We start from the raw sequence: 15051 nt of genomic DNA, 5'->3' as shown, positions 1-15051 counted from the left end.
TTTTTAATAGACGTTTAGCTTATGTCTTGCATGTCCTATTCTGCCTAAATTGTATCTTTCCAACTCTTACTTTCTCATGGATGTGGGTGCATTTGCTTTCACTAATATTAAAACCCACCTCTCCCTGTAAAAAAGAAATCCAAACCAAAATCCAAACCCAACAAACAAACCATATTTATTATCTTGAGTCTTGCAGACAGGTTTTATCTTGCTTTTTCTTCCCATTATATCTCAGTAATCCTGATTGCTATTTTAGTGCAAGTACAAGCAGATTCTATCACCTAAGAGCCTCCAATTTATGTGGCACTAACTACACACAGCTCTGTAGTGTGTATAAACTATTCTTGAGTAGCACTGTTAGGAAAGAGGAGTTACAGACAGCAGTGGAGGTGAAAGTACAAAAAGGAGGAAAAATAAAATGGTCTAAGAATGAGGGTGAAAGACAAAAGGAGAACAAAAGAGGTAAGAAAAGGAAAAGAATGGGAGAGAAGGAACCAGAAGTATAGTGCTTTTTGTCCTTGCTTAGGCTGCTGTTTAAGTTGCTCTGGAAAACAGTGATGAATTGGGTGGATCCAGCTGCTTTTGTGTAGCAGAGACTGCAAACAGAAATTCTGGGTTCAGACAACCATTTTGAGAAACAGAACAAAGAATGAAAGGAAGCTTCCTTTTAGTTTAGAATTTACTTCATAGGATGATCTCCTTCCACACTGCGGCTCCCGAGTGGGTTTGCTGGGAAAGGCCAGCCTAGCACTGCGCACGAGACCCCAGTGCCCTGGGGAATCTGAAATCTGGGCAGTGTACGAGCCTCCTGGGCATGTCCAGCTCCTGTCAGAGAGCAGGCAGGATGCCTGTGACCCTGTGCTGATCTGCTCTGTGCCTGCAGTCTGCTGACCCAGGCCATGAACTTTCCCTGCTCATGGCTGCAGGCATGTCTGCTCAGTTCCCTTTCCCTTCCCCTTGCACAGGCATGGATTGTTTCTGTCCAATACAGTGCTAAGCACCTTAGGAGATTTCTGTGCTTGTGCGTATTTAAGTAAGAGGATTAAAAACAATAGCTCAGTGTCTGGGACACTCCCAAAACAGTGTCCTTATTTGGCTTCTTGCTGAGGTGTGAATACTTTTTTGATGATGGAAAGTAATTTTCAACAGTGTTTCTAAGAGGTTTTCAGGCTGAGACATGACTGTCAGTGTTTTCTGAGTAAGGAATATGAGGACATGTTCCTGCAGCTTAATGTAAGAGCACCATGCACACACTGGTTAATTTCTGTAGCAAGTAGCCATCACTGCATAGCCTCTTGAAGACTTTATTTTCCAAGGAGCATCTGCAATCTGCTGGATTCAACTGACTGCTGGTATTTGTGTTTGGCTTTAATAGATCTATAAGTGCATGAACTGTCCTGTGTGTCCAGCAGCAACTGCTGATCATCATTCTATCTGCAGAGACTACTGAGCAGTGCTTAACAGAGCTGATGGGAATTCTTTGCAAGATAGAGCCCTGACTTCATAGGTGCTATGGTGATGTGTCTGTATCAGCAGTGTGATGGTACAAAGAGATTCCCCTGCAACCAGCTTGTCATTTCATGAAGAGTTAACAAATGCAGATATGTACTTCTCCATGAGAGACACATGTGAACAGCATTCACTTCACCAATTTCAGATAAAATGGTTTATTCTTTGCTTAGCTCATCCCCCTGAGTATCACAGACCCATGAAGCCTACTGTTTGAATCCAAGTTATTCTCTGGAACAACAGGCAATATTTTCAATTGACTGTGCAATAAACTCAGCAATACAGATGTTTCAGACAAAATGTAGCTCCCTAAGGACAAAACTCCACAAAAGGATTAGAAAAGGTCTGTAACCACCATGCAGGGGTTAGGGGCAGCTACAAGTGGGGTTTTCCAGAATTCAAAGAACCACCCTAGGACCGGTGGCCCATCCTGGCTAACACAACCCAGAGCAATGATATGTGGTACCTGTAGAGATTAGCCTTTCAGGTGAGAAGACCTTTAGCAGAGATTGGAGCAAAGCTTTTGGGACCACAGCCAGGTACTTTGCCTCTCTGTCTCAGAGCATGAGGTCTTTAATTTAGTCTGAGTGGTGGGTGGAAATGCTTACACAGCAGCTTCAGGAAAAGGAGGTGGAAGAGGCACAACAAACAGTTATAGCCTGCTGGTAAAGATGCCTGCCTGCCAGGACAAATACAAGGGTGTGAATTCTTTTTGGGATAAGATGCAAATTGGCTCAGGTAGAATAACTGTAGTATAGTGGATAGGTCACTTCTGGTTTGTTTGGGACTATTTCACGAAGTCAGGGCCTAAGTTTCCACTAGCTTGAAGGGGATCCATCCCTTTGAACACTAAATTAACTTCCTAAACCACAAAATGCAATTCTCCAAACTCCGTGCTAGTTCCTGTGCATGAGGGAGGTGCATAACTCTCTTTTCTGTCTGATGTTCACAAGCATCTCTGACATTCACTGTTCTGCTACGCCACCACATTGAGCTCTGCTGCTGCCAGGTACCAGAAATTTGTCTGGTGCTTGCACTTTGACAGAAGTGAAACATCTGATGATGTGCCCAGCTCACCTGCCTGCTGAAAATTCAGCAAACTGAAGGCTCTGCACAAAACACAGAGGATCTGTAAATCCTCCCCTGCAATCAGCTACCCCTATAATTGCAGTGGGAAAGATGCATCCTCCGTGACACATGTGAGGGGAAACAAACTGCACAGCTGTTGCAAGCTCCAGAGGCAGGAGAGGAAAATGGTAGTAAGGAGATCACCTGTTTAGTTTTCCGTGTAAATCTGTCCTGGATGGAGCCCTTGCCCTGTGTTGCAAACTGTGAAATTGGATCCCAAGAGGGTTCAAAGTGTGTTGGCTCAGCTGCTCTGTCCAGCAGGCTTGAATCTATTTTGGTACAGGGAGGTTGAGGATCAGCAGCCTCTTTCCTCTTCTCTTTTCAGAGCTCTCCTGCTTCATACTCATTATGTCAGAGAGAAATAACAACTCTTACTCTGCTCCAGATAATTTGTGTGCTTTCATAGGAAGAGGGAGATCTGTTGCTCCAAAATCAATTTCAGCTTTTTTTTTTTTTCACGAAAACACAAAACTATTTGCAGAAAGGAAAAAATACCTTTTAAACCATGAACTGAAATGTGGGGATTCCACCAAACCAGGGGCTGCTTACTCTAGTGTTCTCCTTCCCTCTCTTGAGCCATAGAGAGACTGTGATGTTGTGCTGCTTTCCTTTTCCTGGGATAATAGGGTTTTGTGCTCACCCAAAATGGTGCAAATGCTACCGTGGTCAGCTAAGTCTTTATTCATAAAATGTACCTAAAGCAGATGTTCCTTTTTATTAGTTTTAAAGGGCAGAATTTGAGCTCCTGAACTTTGTTTTAATTTTTCACAATGAGTAATTAATACTTTTACCTGCTGTTCAGTTCTTTTATGGACTAAATAAACAGCTGGTTTAAATCATCACTGTTCTGTTAAGCCTGGCAGAATAATGCTGGTGTAAACCACTGAACAACTTGGCCCCATTTGACTTTTTCAAGTATTCAGAAAAAATTTATTGCACTTGCTGAAATATAAATTAACAAGAGACATGGCACATATCCTTGAGGAATCTACCTATAACAAATCAGGTTCATAAACAAGTGAGATGTGGAGCAGAACAGAAAATTTGTCAGGAAACAGATTTTATTCCAAGCTAATGACTGCTCATATGGAAAACTGTAGAAAATATAATTGCAAAAAATATATATACTATACCAGGTGTATGGATACTTTAGTAAGTACTCTTGATGGAATAATATGAATAATGCTCATACACAGCACAAGAAATCATTTGGATTTGCAAAGATCCTTTTTGCAGGAAAAATCACCAAAGGAAATGCACACATGCAGAAGGTTTCTGCAGCAGGAATGATAAATTCTAGAACATTTCAGCTTTTCAGGTTGCTTTGCTTATAGCAAGGCATTCCCTTCCAGCCTGCCAAAAGCAGCAGCAGCTGTGCATGGCAAGAGGGAAGCTTGGGCTGTGGGGCACAATCCACTTTAGTACCCAGGCCATGAATGTCCACGGTCCCAGTCACTCCAGACCCATTGTGCTGTTATGTGCTTACTGTAACTGGCTTGTTTAATAAACATTCACTCTAAGTAGAAATTAGACTTTGCTAAAACAGAGACTGAATGCCTTCCTATTCCTGATCATTCATATTTCACTTATTCAGAATCTCAAAAAGCTTGCACCTTCCTTTGTAGATAATGCTTATCTACCTTTAGTGCAGTGCAGCCAGTATCTGTATCTGCAGTGCAGGTGGGGTTTTCAGGGAGCTGGGATGCAGATAATGATATCATAATCCTTTTTTCATAAGCACTTAGGGTTTTGAGTCTTGAAGCTCTATTTCAATATGTATAAGCAAATCAACATGGAGAAGTTACACATCTTTAATTTTTGCATCAGGAAATGGATGGGAATTATAAGTTGAATACAACAGAGAGCATGTAACTGTTGTACTTAGAGTTAGAAAGCAATTTACAGTACTGAAACAACACATGTCCCAAGTATGACAGCCTTCGTATTTATCACTCTCTCTCTATCCCTCTTTATTCCTACATGCAAGTAAAAAAAGCTGACCTGTCAGTGATATTACTGATGGTATTTTTCTTTACTAGACAAACAAAGACTTAAAGTTGCTATGGAAATCTCACAGTTCATGCATTTATCAAAGGAGGATCATCATCATCATGTAACATTGATAGAGTGCACACTCTCTCCTGCATGCTTGTCACAAGACTCTTAATGTTGAACAGAAAAATGAGCAACATTATTTCACTGATGTTGTGTCTATTGATGAGTGGCTGCGTGACCAATTTCTTATTTTAATGGTGTTTAAGGTGAAACTCACACTCCTCAAACCCCAAATGTGCAGGTGTTATTTCAGAGTGATCTCATGACAGAAGTGTGGTGATTTTGAAGGCCACGGCTTTCCAGAAAGCCAACTCATGACACAACCAATCTCTGAGCTCTTAATATTTTCACACATTTGTTTTTATTAATGAACATTTCTTTGATTGAGTTTGATTTTATTTCCCATCCTCCTCCCTCTGTAAACACAGAAAAGGAGGCAGTAATTTGTTTTCTATGACAATTTGAGAGGTGGTAGCTTGTTGCACCAGCTGTTCTAGTGCTGCTGTAGAAGCTCCCACTATCTTTAGTCTTTCTGCTTTCTAACTTTGCATCCCCTTTGATCTATAGAGGTTTCTGGGGCAAATGGGTGAGGTTAGACTAAACTGGATCCCATATTTGTTCATGTGGGTGCTGATGAACTAAAGACCACTAAAGTTTACTGTGTTTATGTAGCACGGATACAAACATGTCCTCAACCCTTGCCTTGGTTCCAGTTCTCAGATTTATTTCTGACTGGCTTTTCCATGAGCTTTTCTGTCATGTATTTCAGTTTTGCAGATTACCGGTACCATTGGAGCAAATAATTTGAGCACTTGATAATTGTAAGCAAAACTGTTGTATACAACATTTGTATTTGTGTAAAGGCAAATACATTTAAAAAAAATAGAGTCAAAATGAGCAAATCCCTAAGAAAAACTATGGAGTTGATAGCCTGGAAGAAGAAGAAAAAAGGCACAAATATAAAATAGTTGTGAATTTGTAATGTAGGAGTGGCACCAATCCAGAAATATACTGGGATATTTTGGTAGAGGAGTTTTTAGTGCTATCATTTCAAATATTTGCTTTGTTTCACAGTGCTGTGTTTTCATTTGCATTAATGAAACTGAAGTTTCTGAGTTTGTGATATGATCATAACCCCAAGCCCTTGGTTTTGAGGGGAATATTCCTATGCCTATGTTGGCAGGAATGAACTGAGAAGCCTGACACATGAATGGAGTGAGAATTGCAGAAGCAGGTGAATCAAGACACTTCTTTGCCTAATTTCCTAAGGAAATATGGCTTGCATGATTGTACTTTGGTTAATTTCAGTTTCACAGGGATGAGTTATCAGAAAGACATTATTCTCTCAGAACTTTGAGTAATGAATGAGAGGAGTGTGTGTGAAGGAGATCCTATAATTCTGTCCTCTATGTTTTCTACCAATGCAGAAGGCTACATGCTGAGTTCATACGTTATTTGGCACTGATGTTTACATGGAAGGAATACATTATAAATGCTCCAAACTGTGGAAAATCTTCTGCCAGAGTTTGCAGGAGCCTGATTTTAGTAGTTTTGATGTCATGGTAGTATTTGGTTTCTCCCTTTGTCCCTCACCTGCAGAGAACATTTTCACTGAGTAGATGGTCAGTCTTACAATAGAGCCAGTCTGGCAAGAGAAACCATCATGGTATAACTTATTTCATGTTAATCAGCTCAACAGGTGTGAGGCATGATTAAAGGCACATCGGCTAATAACAGCTGACCAAATTTCAACCAGATACAGGTCTTTTGACCTTCATCCTTCCTTGCAGTCTGCTCTGGGGGAAGGAATTCTGAACACAATTGCTGGCCTCAAGTTACAGGATTTTTGTTCTTATTTTTAAAATGCTATTTATCCATAATATCTGTAGCAGTCACTGGGGCTGTTGAAAAAGTGAAAAGTGTTGAAAAAGGGGAATTACAGAATTGTTTATGTTGGAAAAGACCACAAAGATAGTAGAGTCTAACATGCACTTTTTTGTGGATTTAGTGTATATTTCTTTTGATAAAGATTTCTATTTTCTGTACTCTTTTTAGCCAAAGTGTTGTCTCTTCTTTTGCAGGCCAGTGATTGGCTTAGATATTGGTTGGACAGACAGGTGATGATACAATTATTTATAATTAAAAGACAAGATCTAATTTCATTGTTCAACTTGGCTACTTGTCTTTTCTTAATTAATTGTATTTCAGGGTAGATACACTATAAACTAATCAGTCTATTGTCACATGCCTGCGAATTTTGTAATTAATTATTATTGCTAAAGTTGAGAGAATAATTTCTAAAAAATAACTTACTTGATGACTTTTGCCTTTTTTCTATTCATTAATCCTGTACAAACATAATGATTTTCTGAAATTGGCTTGTTATTTTACTGTTACTCACTGAATCATTCTTGATCAGTACCCAACACACAGTTCATCACATCCTTTAAAGACTGAAATAAATTGCATTTTGATCAGAATCAAATGAGCATGTTACTTATCAATCCCCTTTTGTAACACTGTGTTCCTTGCAGCTCTTGATGTTTTGATGTTGGTGTTATTGTGTGATTTTTCTTTGGTATTTTTTTTCTTTTTTTTATGGTTATAATCACTAATCTGACATTTACTTCGTATCACCATTCTTCCAACAGTTAATTATTGTTCTTTTTTGTAAATTGGGAACATTCTTGCCTGCTAACTTGTTTGGGACCTCATGAAAAGGTGTAAGGCAAATGAATCAAGAGGCTGGAGAGGTTTGTTTTGGAAGTCTCTAAGATATGCAGTTTAGCTGCTGCATACAATTCCCTATTAAATAGTTTGTGGAACGAGTCAATGCAAATCCAGTTCTGGATTAATTCATCCTGGCATGAATGGCACCTCTGCACCCAACCAGTGTTTCATGATTTGAGGGGTTTTTGTAGGCTGCCTTAGTACTACCTCCATTGTGGCAGTAATGGTGTGTTATAGACATGTCCTTTTGTTTAGCTGTGCTTTTCCACTGTCAGTTCAAACCTCTTTAATTTCTGCTCTGCTTTCTTGGCAGAGTAAAATAACTGGTAAGCTGGGCCCCACTCAGGCCAGGTTTGCATTCTGTGTTTGACTTGGGCCTGAATCAATGTTTATGTCGCCATTTACCAACCATGCACACTGTTAAATAAACAGTGTCATTGACCTCAGCCTGGTCAGTGACACTGAGGTTTCTCTTCTGAGAAGCAAGGATCCAGCTTTCCTGGACTTGAGGTGTGCTCAGATGTTTTGATGCAATGTCAACACAGGAATCTGCATTAATAACAGTGGCTAAGAGGTGGCACAGCCCAGCTCCTCGGTGCCTCTCAGCTCTTAGGCAGTGCAAGGAAAGCTCTCCCTCTGCTCTGCCATGTGCCACAGGGGTTTGGGCTATCTCATACTGACTGCTCTGCAGCAGAGGAGGAGCACTCATACTCTTGGGCTCCAAACCCAGCTGAGAAGTGAGTTCAGAAGCTTTCTTTTTCTGCTTCTGGGCTCTCAATTGCCTTCTCTCAGCAGGGAGGCATGTTGGTTGTGTGCTAATTTGGACTCTAGAAGCAACCAGTCAGGAGACTGGCCAGGCCAAAGCCCCTGAGCTCAGGCTTTAGGCCAAATATACAACACAGACATGTCCTAAGAGATGGGAGTGAAACTGTGAGCCTGGATTTCACTGGCAGAACCCACAGAGTCATTCTAGTCCCTGTATGCAATAACTCATTTTGGACAAAGCTGCTTCTCTGTTGGACTGTGTGTGCCCTCCAGTGTGACATTCCTGGTGAGCCCCCAGCTCTGGCCTCTGTTGCCATGGCTCTGTTTTGCTGCTGCTTGCCATTCCTAACTAGATAACCTTCTGAGGTTCCCATTACTTCACACTCCCAATGGGTGCCCAGAATCCAGTTCAATTGTTTCCCATCTTTTACAGTACATGCTTCCAGCCCACGAGCTCTCTGCTGCCTTGTCAGATAACACTCTACCTCAGCAGCTCCCTTGAGGCTCCTCAGTTTCCAGGCTACCTATGGTGTTTGTTTTTCTTGATCTCCTCATTCCCAGGCAGGCAAATCTATTATGGACATGTCTCATGGAAAAGACCAAACCATTTGAATTTTGCTTTTCTATCATCTTCCTCTCTAGTGAACTTTTTAGGAGTGAAATCAGATGCCTTTGTTAAGGCACAAAGTTTCTTAAAAATGCCTTCAGCAACCGTCCAATGGCACCAAATCTGTGCACTACAGCATTTTACAGGACAGCATTTATTTTGGAGAATGCAGTTTATTTTCTGACAAAATGGCTGTTGTTTTCAGCAAGGTGGATCCAACACAACTGCTTTGGATGCAGCTAGGAAAGACATGAAATGAGGAGCCTCTACACCCTCCTGATGTGGAACTAAGTATCACAGCAGCTCTGCATGAGCATTAGGGTAGGTTTGGATAAACATGACAGAGATCTGAGAATTTTCTAGAAGGAAGACTGCAGGTGAAACCCTTACTTACCTTATTCTACTACAGAAACAAACTGGAGAGGCAGCAATCTCATGCTCTGAGAAGAGTCAGAGAGAAGTATTCACTCTATCCTTGGGAAGTGGGTGGTGGATTTGAGAACACCAGGCAGGATTTCACCTTCCCTGAATAATTTTGTAGTGGTTCTGAGGTGAAATTTTATTCACAGATTTCTGTCTTTCAAGTCTACATTTCCTCCTGCCATGTATGATACACTTGAAATATGCTTATGGTATTTTGTTACAGTTTTTATAATTGAAGGTTCTTCTTTCCTATACTTCCAAAAGTAATCAGCGTTGTATGGACCTGAAGTTCTCACATCAGCTTCACGCTGATGTATCACAATTTATTGCAGTGAGGTCCAAACTGCTCTTCCCTAGATAGTTCATTTATTTTCTAACAGCACTTTCTTTGCATTATGCTGCTTTTTGTCTTATGCCATCCTTCTAGTAACTTCTCTTTTGCCATTGGAGGCTGGGTTTTCTAGAAGCATTTGTCTATTTGCCAGCTGTATATTGGCCTGTAAGCTATTGTTAGTCAGGAAGGCAAATGGCATCCTGGCCTGTAGCAGTAAAGCTGTGGCCAGTGGGGTCAGGGCAGTGACTGTCCTCCTGTGCTGGTGACTGTCCTCACCACTGGTGAGGCCACACCTCAAATCCTGTGTCCAGTTCAGGGCCTCACAGCACAAGGAGGACATTGAGGAACTTGGAAAGGCATTGGGGAAGGGTCTGGAGCTGGTGCCTGGTGAGGAGCAGCTGAGGGAACTGGAGGTATTTAGTCTGGAGAAAAGGAGGCTCAGGGGAGACCTTATTGCTCTCTCCAACTCCCTGAAAGGAGGTTGTAGCCAGGTGGGAGTTGGATTCTTCTATGATAGGACAAGAGGAAATTGCCTTAAGTTGCACCAGGGGAGGTTTAGATTGGATATTAGTAAAAATTTCTTCACTGAAATGTCTTCAGGCATCAGAACACGTTCTTCATGGGTGTGGTGCCTGGGGATATACTTTAGTGCTGGACTTGGCAGTACTGGGTTAACAGTTGGACTTGATCTTAATGTCTTTTCCAACCTAAAAGTTTCAGTGACTCTGTAATTTAGCTAGGTATTGCTAAACTAGAACCCTTTATATGTGTTCTTTCTTTCTCTGTTATCACAGGAGCTTGCTTCAATTTTGTGCAATAAAGGCTCCCTTCTCAGAGGCACAAGGTGAGATATTTCCTCCTATGCTTACACCTCCCAGCTGTCCATGATTTATCTCATGCCTCCAATCAGTCCCTCTCTTGCTGCAGGGTCTTCCAGCCATTACTGACACCTCAGTGCTTTCCTCAGAGATTCTCAGAATTTTTCATCTCTGTGTTGGACAGCAGCACATAGGTTCTGAGTGGATTTGATGCTGCTTCATACCCTTCCGTGGTTACAACTTTTCTGAGTGCAGTGATAACTTCTGGGACTAAATATTAGGAGTATTTTGCTTTATGAATAACTGGTAGTAGTAACATTTCTCAATAGTAGTCTAGGTTAAAGCAGTCAGAGCCAGAATTATTGTTCAGGCCATCATAAACCATTAGTTTTATTTTGCTTTAAAAATAATTTTCTGAAACTCAGGTTTGGCTCTTTCCTTTTTGTGTTATGTTATAATAAGCTTTTCAAATACTTCAATGGAAAGTTGTCTTAGACTTGAGCCAAATTGAAATCTGGATAGAACACAAATGCAGGTTTGCAGTTTGTAAATCAAGATAATGGATGCAGGATAGTATGGTGTCACATTTTAGAAATTTATTAATATTTATAACCCATACCTATTTTGGTTTTATTCATAAGTTTTATAGAATTACAGGATATTTCTGTTTGGTTTCTGGCCTGGAAATGTTTCTGGGTTGACTTGAAACATTTAATTTGTCATGAAGCTAAATGTTTCATTCCATCTTCCTATTGCTTTGCCCTTTTAATTTTTTTTTTTTTTCGTTAGAAAGGTCATTTGAAACAAAAAGCCTAAATGGTTTATTTTGTATTCCCTTTTTACAGTTGGAAAAATTTGCTAAATTGAGTTTTCATTTACAAACTATTTTTTGCAGTATACTACTTGCCAAAATAACCACACTAGTCATCTTGGAATAATCTTTTCCTTACATTGGTATCTATGAAAATTTTTAATGAAAGACTTGCCACATGCTCTTTGCAATTAAAATAAGTGATAGATGCACTGTCTTAAAAAACCCCAAACAAACAAAAAAATCCTCACAAGCCAATAAATAACCCCCTTCCCGCCCAAATGAACAAACAAAACCCCCAGGCTTCAATGTGCCTTTTAATATTTCAAATATTCAGGGCCTGCTATTGATACATGTGTAATAAATTTTTAGTCTGTTTTGTGGTAGGTGCTGATGATCTTCAGAAACCTGACTGTGGTGTCCTGACAAGCAAAACCTGGAGTGGCTTTGTGGCACTTGGAGTAAAATTTGCTCTGTAAATAATAAACAACAAAAAGTTGTTTACATTGATGTGCTAAGCCCAGGGAAACTGCTATGGACCGTGTCAGCTATCCCACCTTTTTCCTTATTATGAAAATAGCAATAAAAGGAAGTGATTAAGCGCAAACAAAAAGGCTCTGAGAGGACTGTAGGGCTGATTGAAATGAACAAAATCTGATGGCTACAATGTCATCAAGCTGCAGGTTTGCTCCTGGGCTAGAATTCAGATATTATTTCCCTCATGATTGGGAAAGGCTGCAATGCCTCCTGGAAGCAGGGTGGGTCGAGAGGAGACACAAAGCTGTTTCCATTGTGCTAGGCCTGGCTTCACTCACTTTTATCTCCAGTGTTTTGCTTCTGGTAATTTAGATTTAGTCATCTAATTTCACTTTTTTAGGATTTCTTATGTGTCTGGTAACCCTCACCAAAGGGTTTTCCCATTCATGATATGCATATATGCATACACACACTTTATTATAAAGAGGAGATTATGGAGGACTGTATAAAAAGTCTGTTCTTTGAAAAACGTGTTGACTTAGCATTTTTATCAAAAGCAGTTGTTACAGTCTGGTGAGAAAGCCTCCATCTTATGGTGGTCACACACAGGTTTGTCCTTGAAGGTGGAGGTTAGGATCCAGGTTTGCTTTGATCAGCAGGAGCTTTTCAATTGTCACCAGTTTTGTCAGATTGTGCCCTGGAGGTGATTGTATGGATGTGACAAACTGCACCCAAGAACTCCCTGTGTTATACACTGCTGGTCCAAGCTGAATGAGCACCCCTGCCCAAGGCAAAGAAACAGAGATGTGGTGTAGAGAGGGAATGGGTGCATTAATGGACAGCAGGAAATTTGTATTGAGACTCAGAAATGCTTCAGTGTGTGCCTCCCAAAATGTGGCAGCATCAGCTGGGTGTGGGCTGCACCTGGGTGACAACGTGAGTAGCTGAACCAGATTGTAGCGCTCAGCTTACACAGCCCTGTGACTTGAGCCAGGATTTGTTATCGAGCTTGAGCCCCGTGTCTTTCAGATTGTACCTGCCACCCCTAGGAGCATGCCATGCTGAAACTGAGTTGTTTTGTTTTCTGCAAGTGTGTGGAAAATGTTTGTTTGGGTGTTGCCAAATGCTTCTCCCTTTACCAGAGACCCAGTCGCATACAAAGAGATACAGAAGCACACGCTTGCTAACACATTTCTTTTCATAACACAGGCTGCAGAAAAGAATATTTTCTACCAATAAAAGTGTTTATTTGCTACCTTTTCACAGTTGGAAGATTTTAGAAAGGAATATGAAGTACCTGTGAAAACAGAGAGCTCTGTGATTTAGCTGAAGCTGAAAATACTTCTGCGCTATTGTTTGTGTGGTATCAGATATACACCTGAACTCGGGTCCCTGGTGCTCATCAATAGCTGATTAAAAAGAATAGCTTCAAAATTATTTCACCTTCCCAGGGTCAGAAGTTAAGACAGACAGGGGCTGTCTTCATCTGTGCCTGAGACATATGTGGTGTAAACCAGGTACAACAGCTCAAGAGGAGAGCACAGACCACTAAAGGCAGAGAATTAAAAAAGCAGTAGTTACTTCTGGTCTACGTGAGCTTCTCTTTATCAAAAGGCCTTTTCTAGAACATATTTTTACACATCCCTTTTATACAAGGTGTCTTTGTTTTAGCTTGAAAATTATGCTTGTATTTAATGATATTATAAAATAGCTGAATTTCATTTGGAATCTGACTACTATTAAGTTACCACTGGTACGGCATCACTTTGGTTTTATAAAGGTGTTACATGTAAAATATTGTACCATGGCTGCTATCAGAGAGGCTTCCCTCTGTTTTTATAAGCATAATGTGTAGTCAGATTTCTGGAGGTTTTATCTTATGGTTGATATATTTATGTTTTTGTTCACATATAAGTGTATATATTTATACGTACATATTCATTAAACGTATTTATGAACACATTTTTTTTTTTTTTTCTTGCATGAAATGCCAAGTGGTAGCTTTTTGAGAAATGGTTCCTATTTAAGGTGTAATTTTTCACTTAAGTGTTCCTGGATGAGTCTGTATAATTGGCTTGTACATGTTTCTGAACTGGATGAAGCCTTTTGAGGTTTAACAAGCTAGACACTAAGGAGCAACAAGAGATTCACAGCCATGCTCTGTTGTATGTGATAGTGTTCTTTGTTTGTGTAAGAGGTTTTTCTATCAAATAACAGGATTAAAAGACCTGGTATATCATCAGTTGTTCAGGATCATAGAGTTAATTGATTCTGAGGCATTTATCATGAAACTCAGTGGGAATAAGACTGAACCTGATGAGAAGCATGATGAGCAGCGTTTTGAAATCTGCACAGCTAATTTGTAAGGTCTGAGTCTAACCAAGTAATCTGATTTTCAGAGGTAGGCAGCAGTGTTAGTTCACAGCAAATGTAATGGGATCTCCAAATGAACTGGTACTTAACATATCTTTCACTTCAGTGACTAAACAGATATGTGGGCATTTAACAACAGCAGCCCTGAAGTCTCAAAATGATATGCGGTGTGTATCCGTTTGGGACTCAAGTGTTTGATGCCTAATGACATTAATGGGATTATGAGGAAGATATGTGATAATAATCAAGATCTCTTAGTAATAGAGATAGCAAGGGAGATTTTAATATTTCTAATATTCTTAAATTGCTGTTTTGCTTGCCCAGAACTGCCCCAGCCTGGCTCAGAAGTCACAACTTTCATTGTGATCCATTTTCATTGTATGGGCTCTTCAGTGCATGTGCATCTTCACTTAAAACCTGTTGGCCTGAGCACTCTGTTGTGAGGTAGCAAATATGGATTTCTCCTTCCTTGGCTGAATCAGATGGCAGAAGTCAGTGGTAGAAAGAAGGTTCTGAATAAAGGAGGCATGACTTCTTCCAAAGGCAGAAGATTGTGTTTAACTAGGGCCATATTTTTTTAATGTTATCTGTAAGGACTGATGTTACCACCCAAAAGCAAATCTTCAGTGTGGGGATCCTGGTAAAAGCCAGTTGTTTCCTTTATATTCTAGAGTCAAGAGCATCAGATTTTTAAAGGAGCAGTTGTATCCTAATTAGTGCAGGGGATTATTTTGTCATTTTCTCTTTTTTCCAAGCATAGTTTAGGGATTGTAGGCACCCTGTGTAGCAGACTTGATTGAATTTTGGACTAGGGTCTGAAAGATAATGGGTGACAACTGACACAGAGGCATCGATTGCTATTGTCAGTTCTAGTCCTTCACAGACACACCTTGACACATCATTACAGCTGCATTGCAGTCTCACAGAATTACACTTCATTGTAAAATGTTAGGGATTTTATTAATATTTGAGCTATTTGCATTCATGCGGCATAACTCTGGAAGCTGTAATTGATCACCTA

At 40.3% G+C, this 15051-nt stretch overlaps 1 protein-coding gene and 1 long non-coding RNA gene across 11 annotated transcripts in view; one reads left to right on the top strand and one right to left on the bottom strand.

Annotated features, from left to right (window-relative positions):
- LOC147651284 (uncharacterized) overlaps positions 1-15051 on the bottom strand; it is a 178642-nt gene that overhangs the window by 10185 nt on the left and 153406 nt on the right. The window contains exon 10 of one of the 10 annotated variants that reach the window (XR_015274684.1): positions 11488-11653. The exons of the other annotated variants lie outside the window; for them this stretch is intronic. This is a non-coding gene — a long non-coding RNA (uncharacterized LOC147651284). Of the gene's footprint in view, positions 1-11487; positions 11654-15051 lie in introns of those variants that run through there. 10 annotated transcript variants of the gene reach the window in all.
- LOC111933541 (uncharacterized) overlaps positions 1-15051 on the top strand; it is a 234127-nt gene that overhangs the window by 154854 nt on the left and 64222 nt on the right. The gene's annotated exons all lie outside the window — the stretch shown is intronic.

Source organism: Cyanistes caeruleus, chromosome 10, assembly GCF_971803275.1.
Source record: "Cyanistes caeruleus chromosome 10, bCyaCae1.hap1.1, whole genome shotgun sequence".
NCBI lineage: Eukaryota > Metazoa > Chordata > Aves > Passeriformes > Paridae > Cyanistes > Cyanistes caeruleus.
This window is presented reverse-complemented; position numbering and strand designations above follow the sequence as displayed.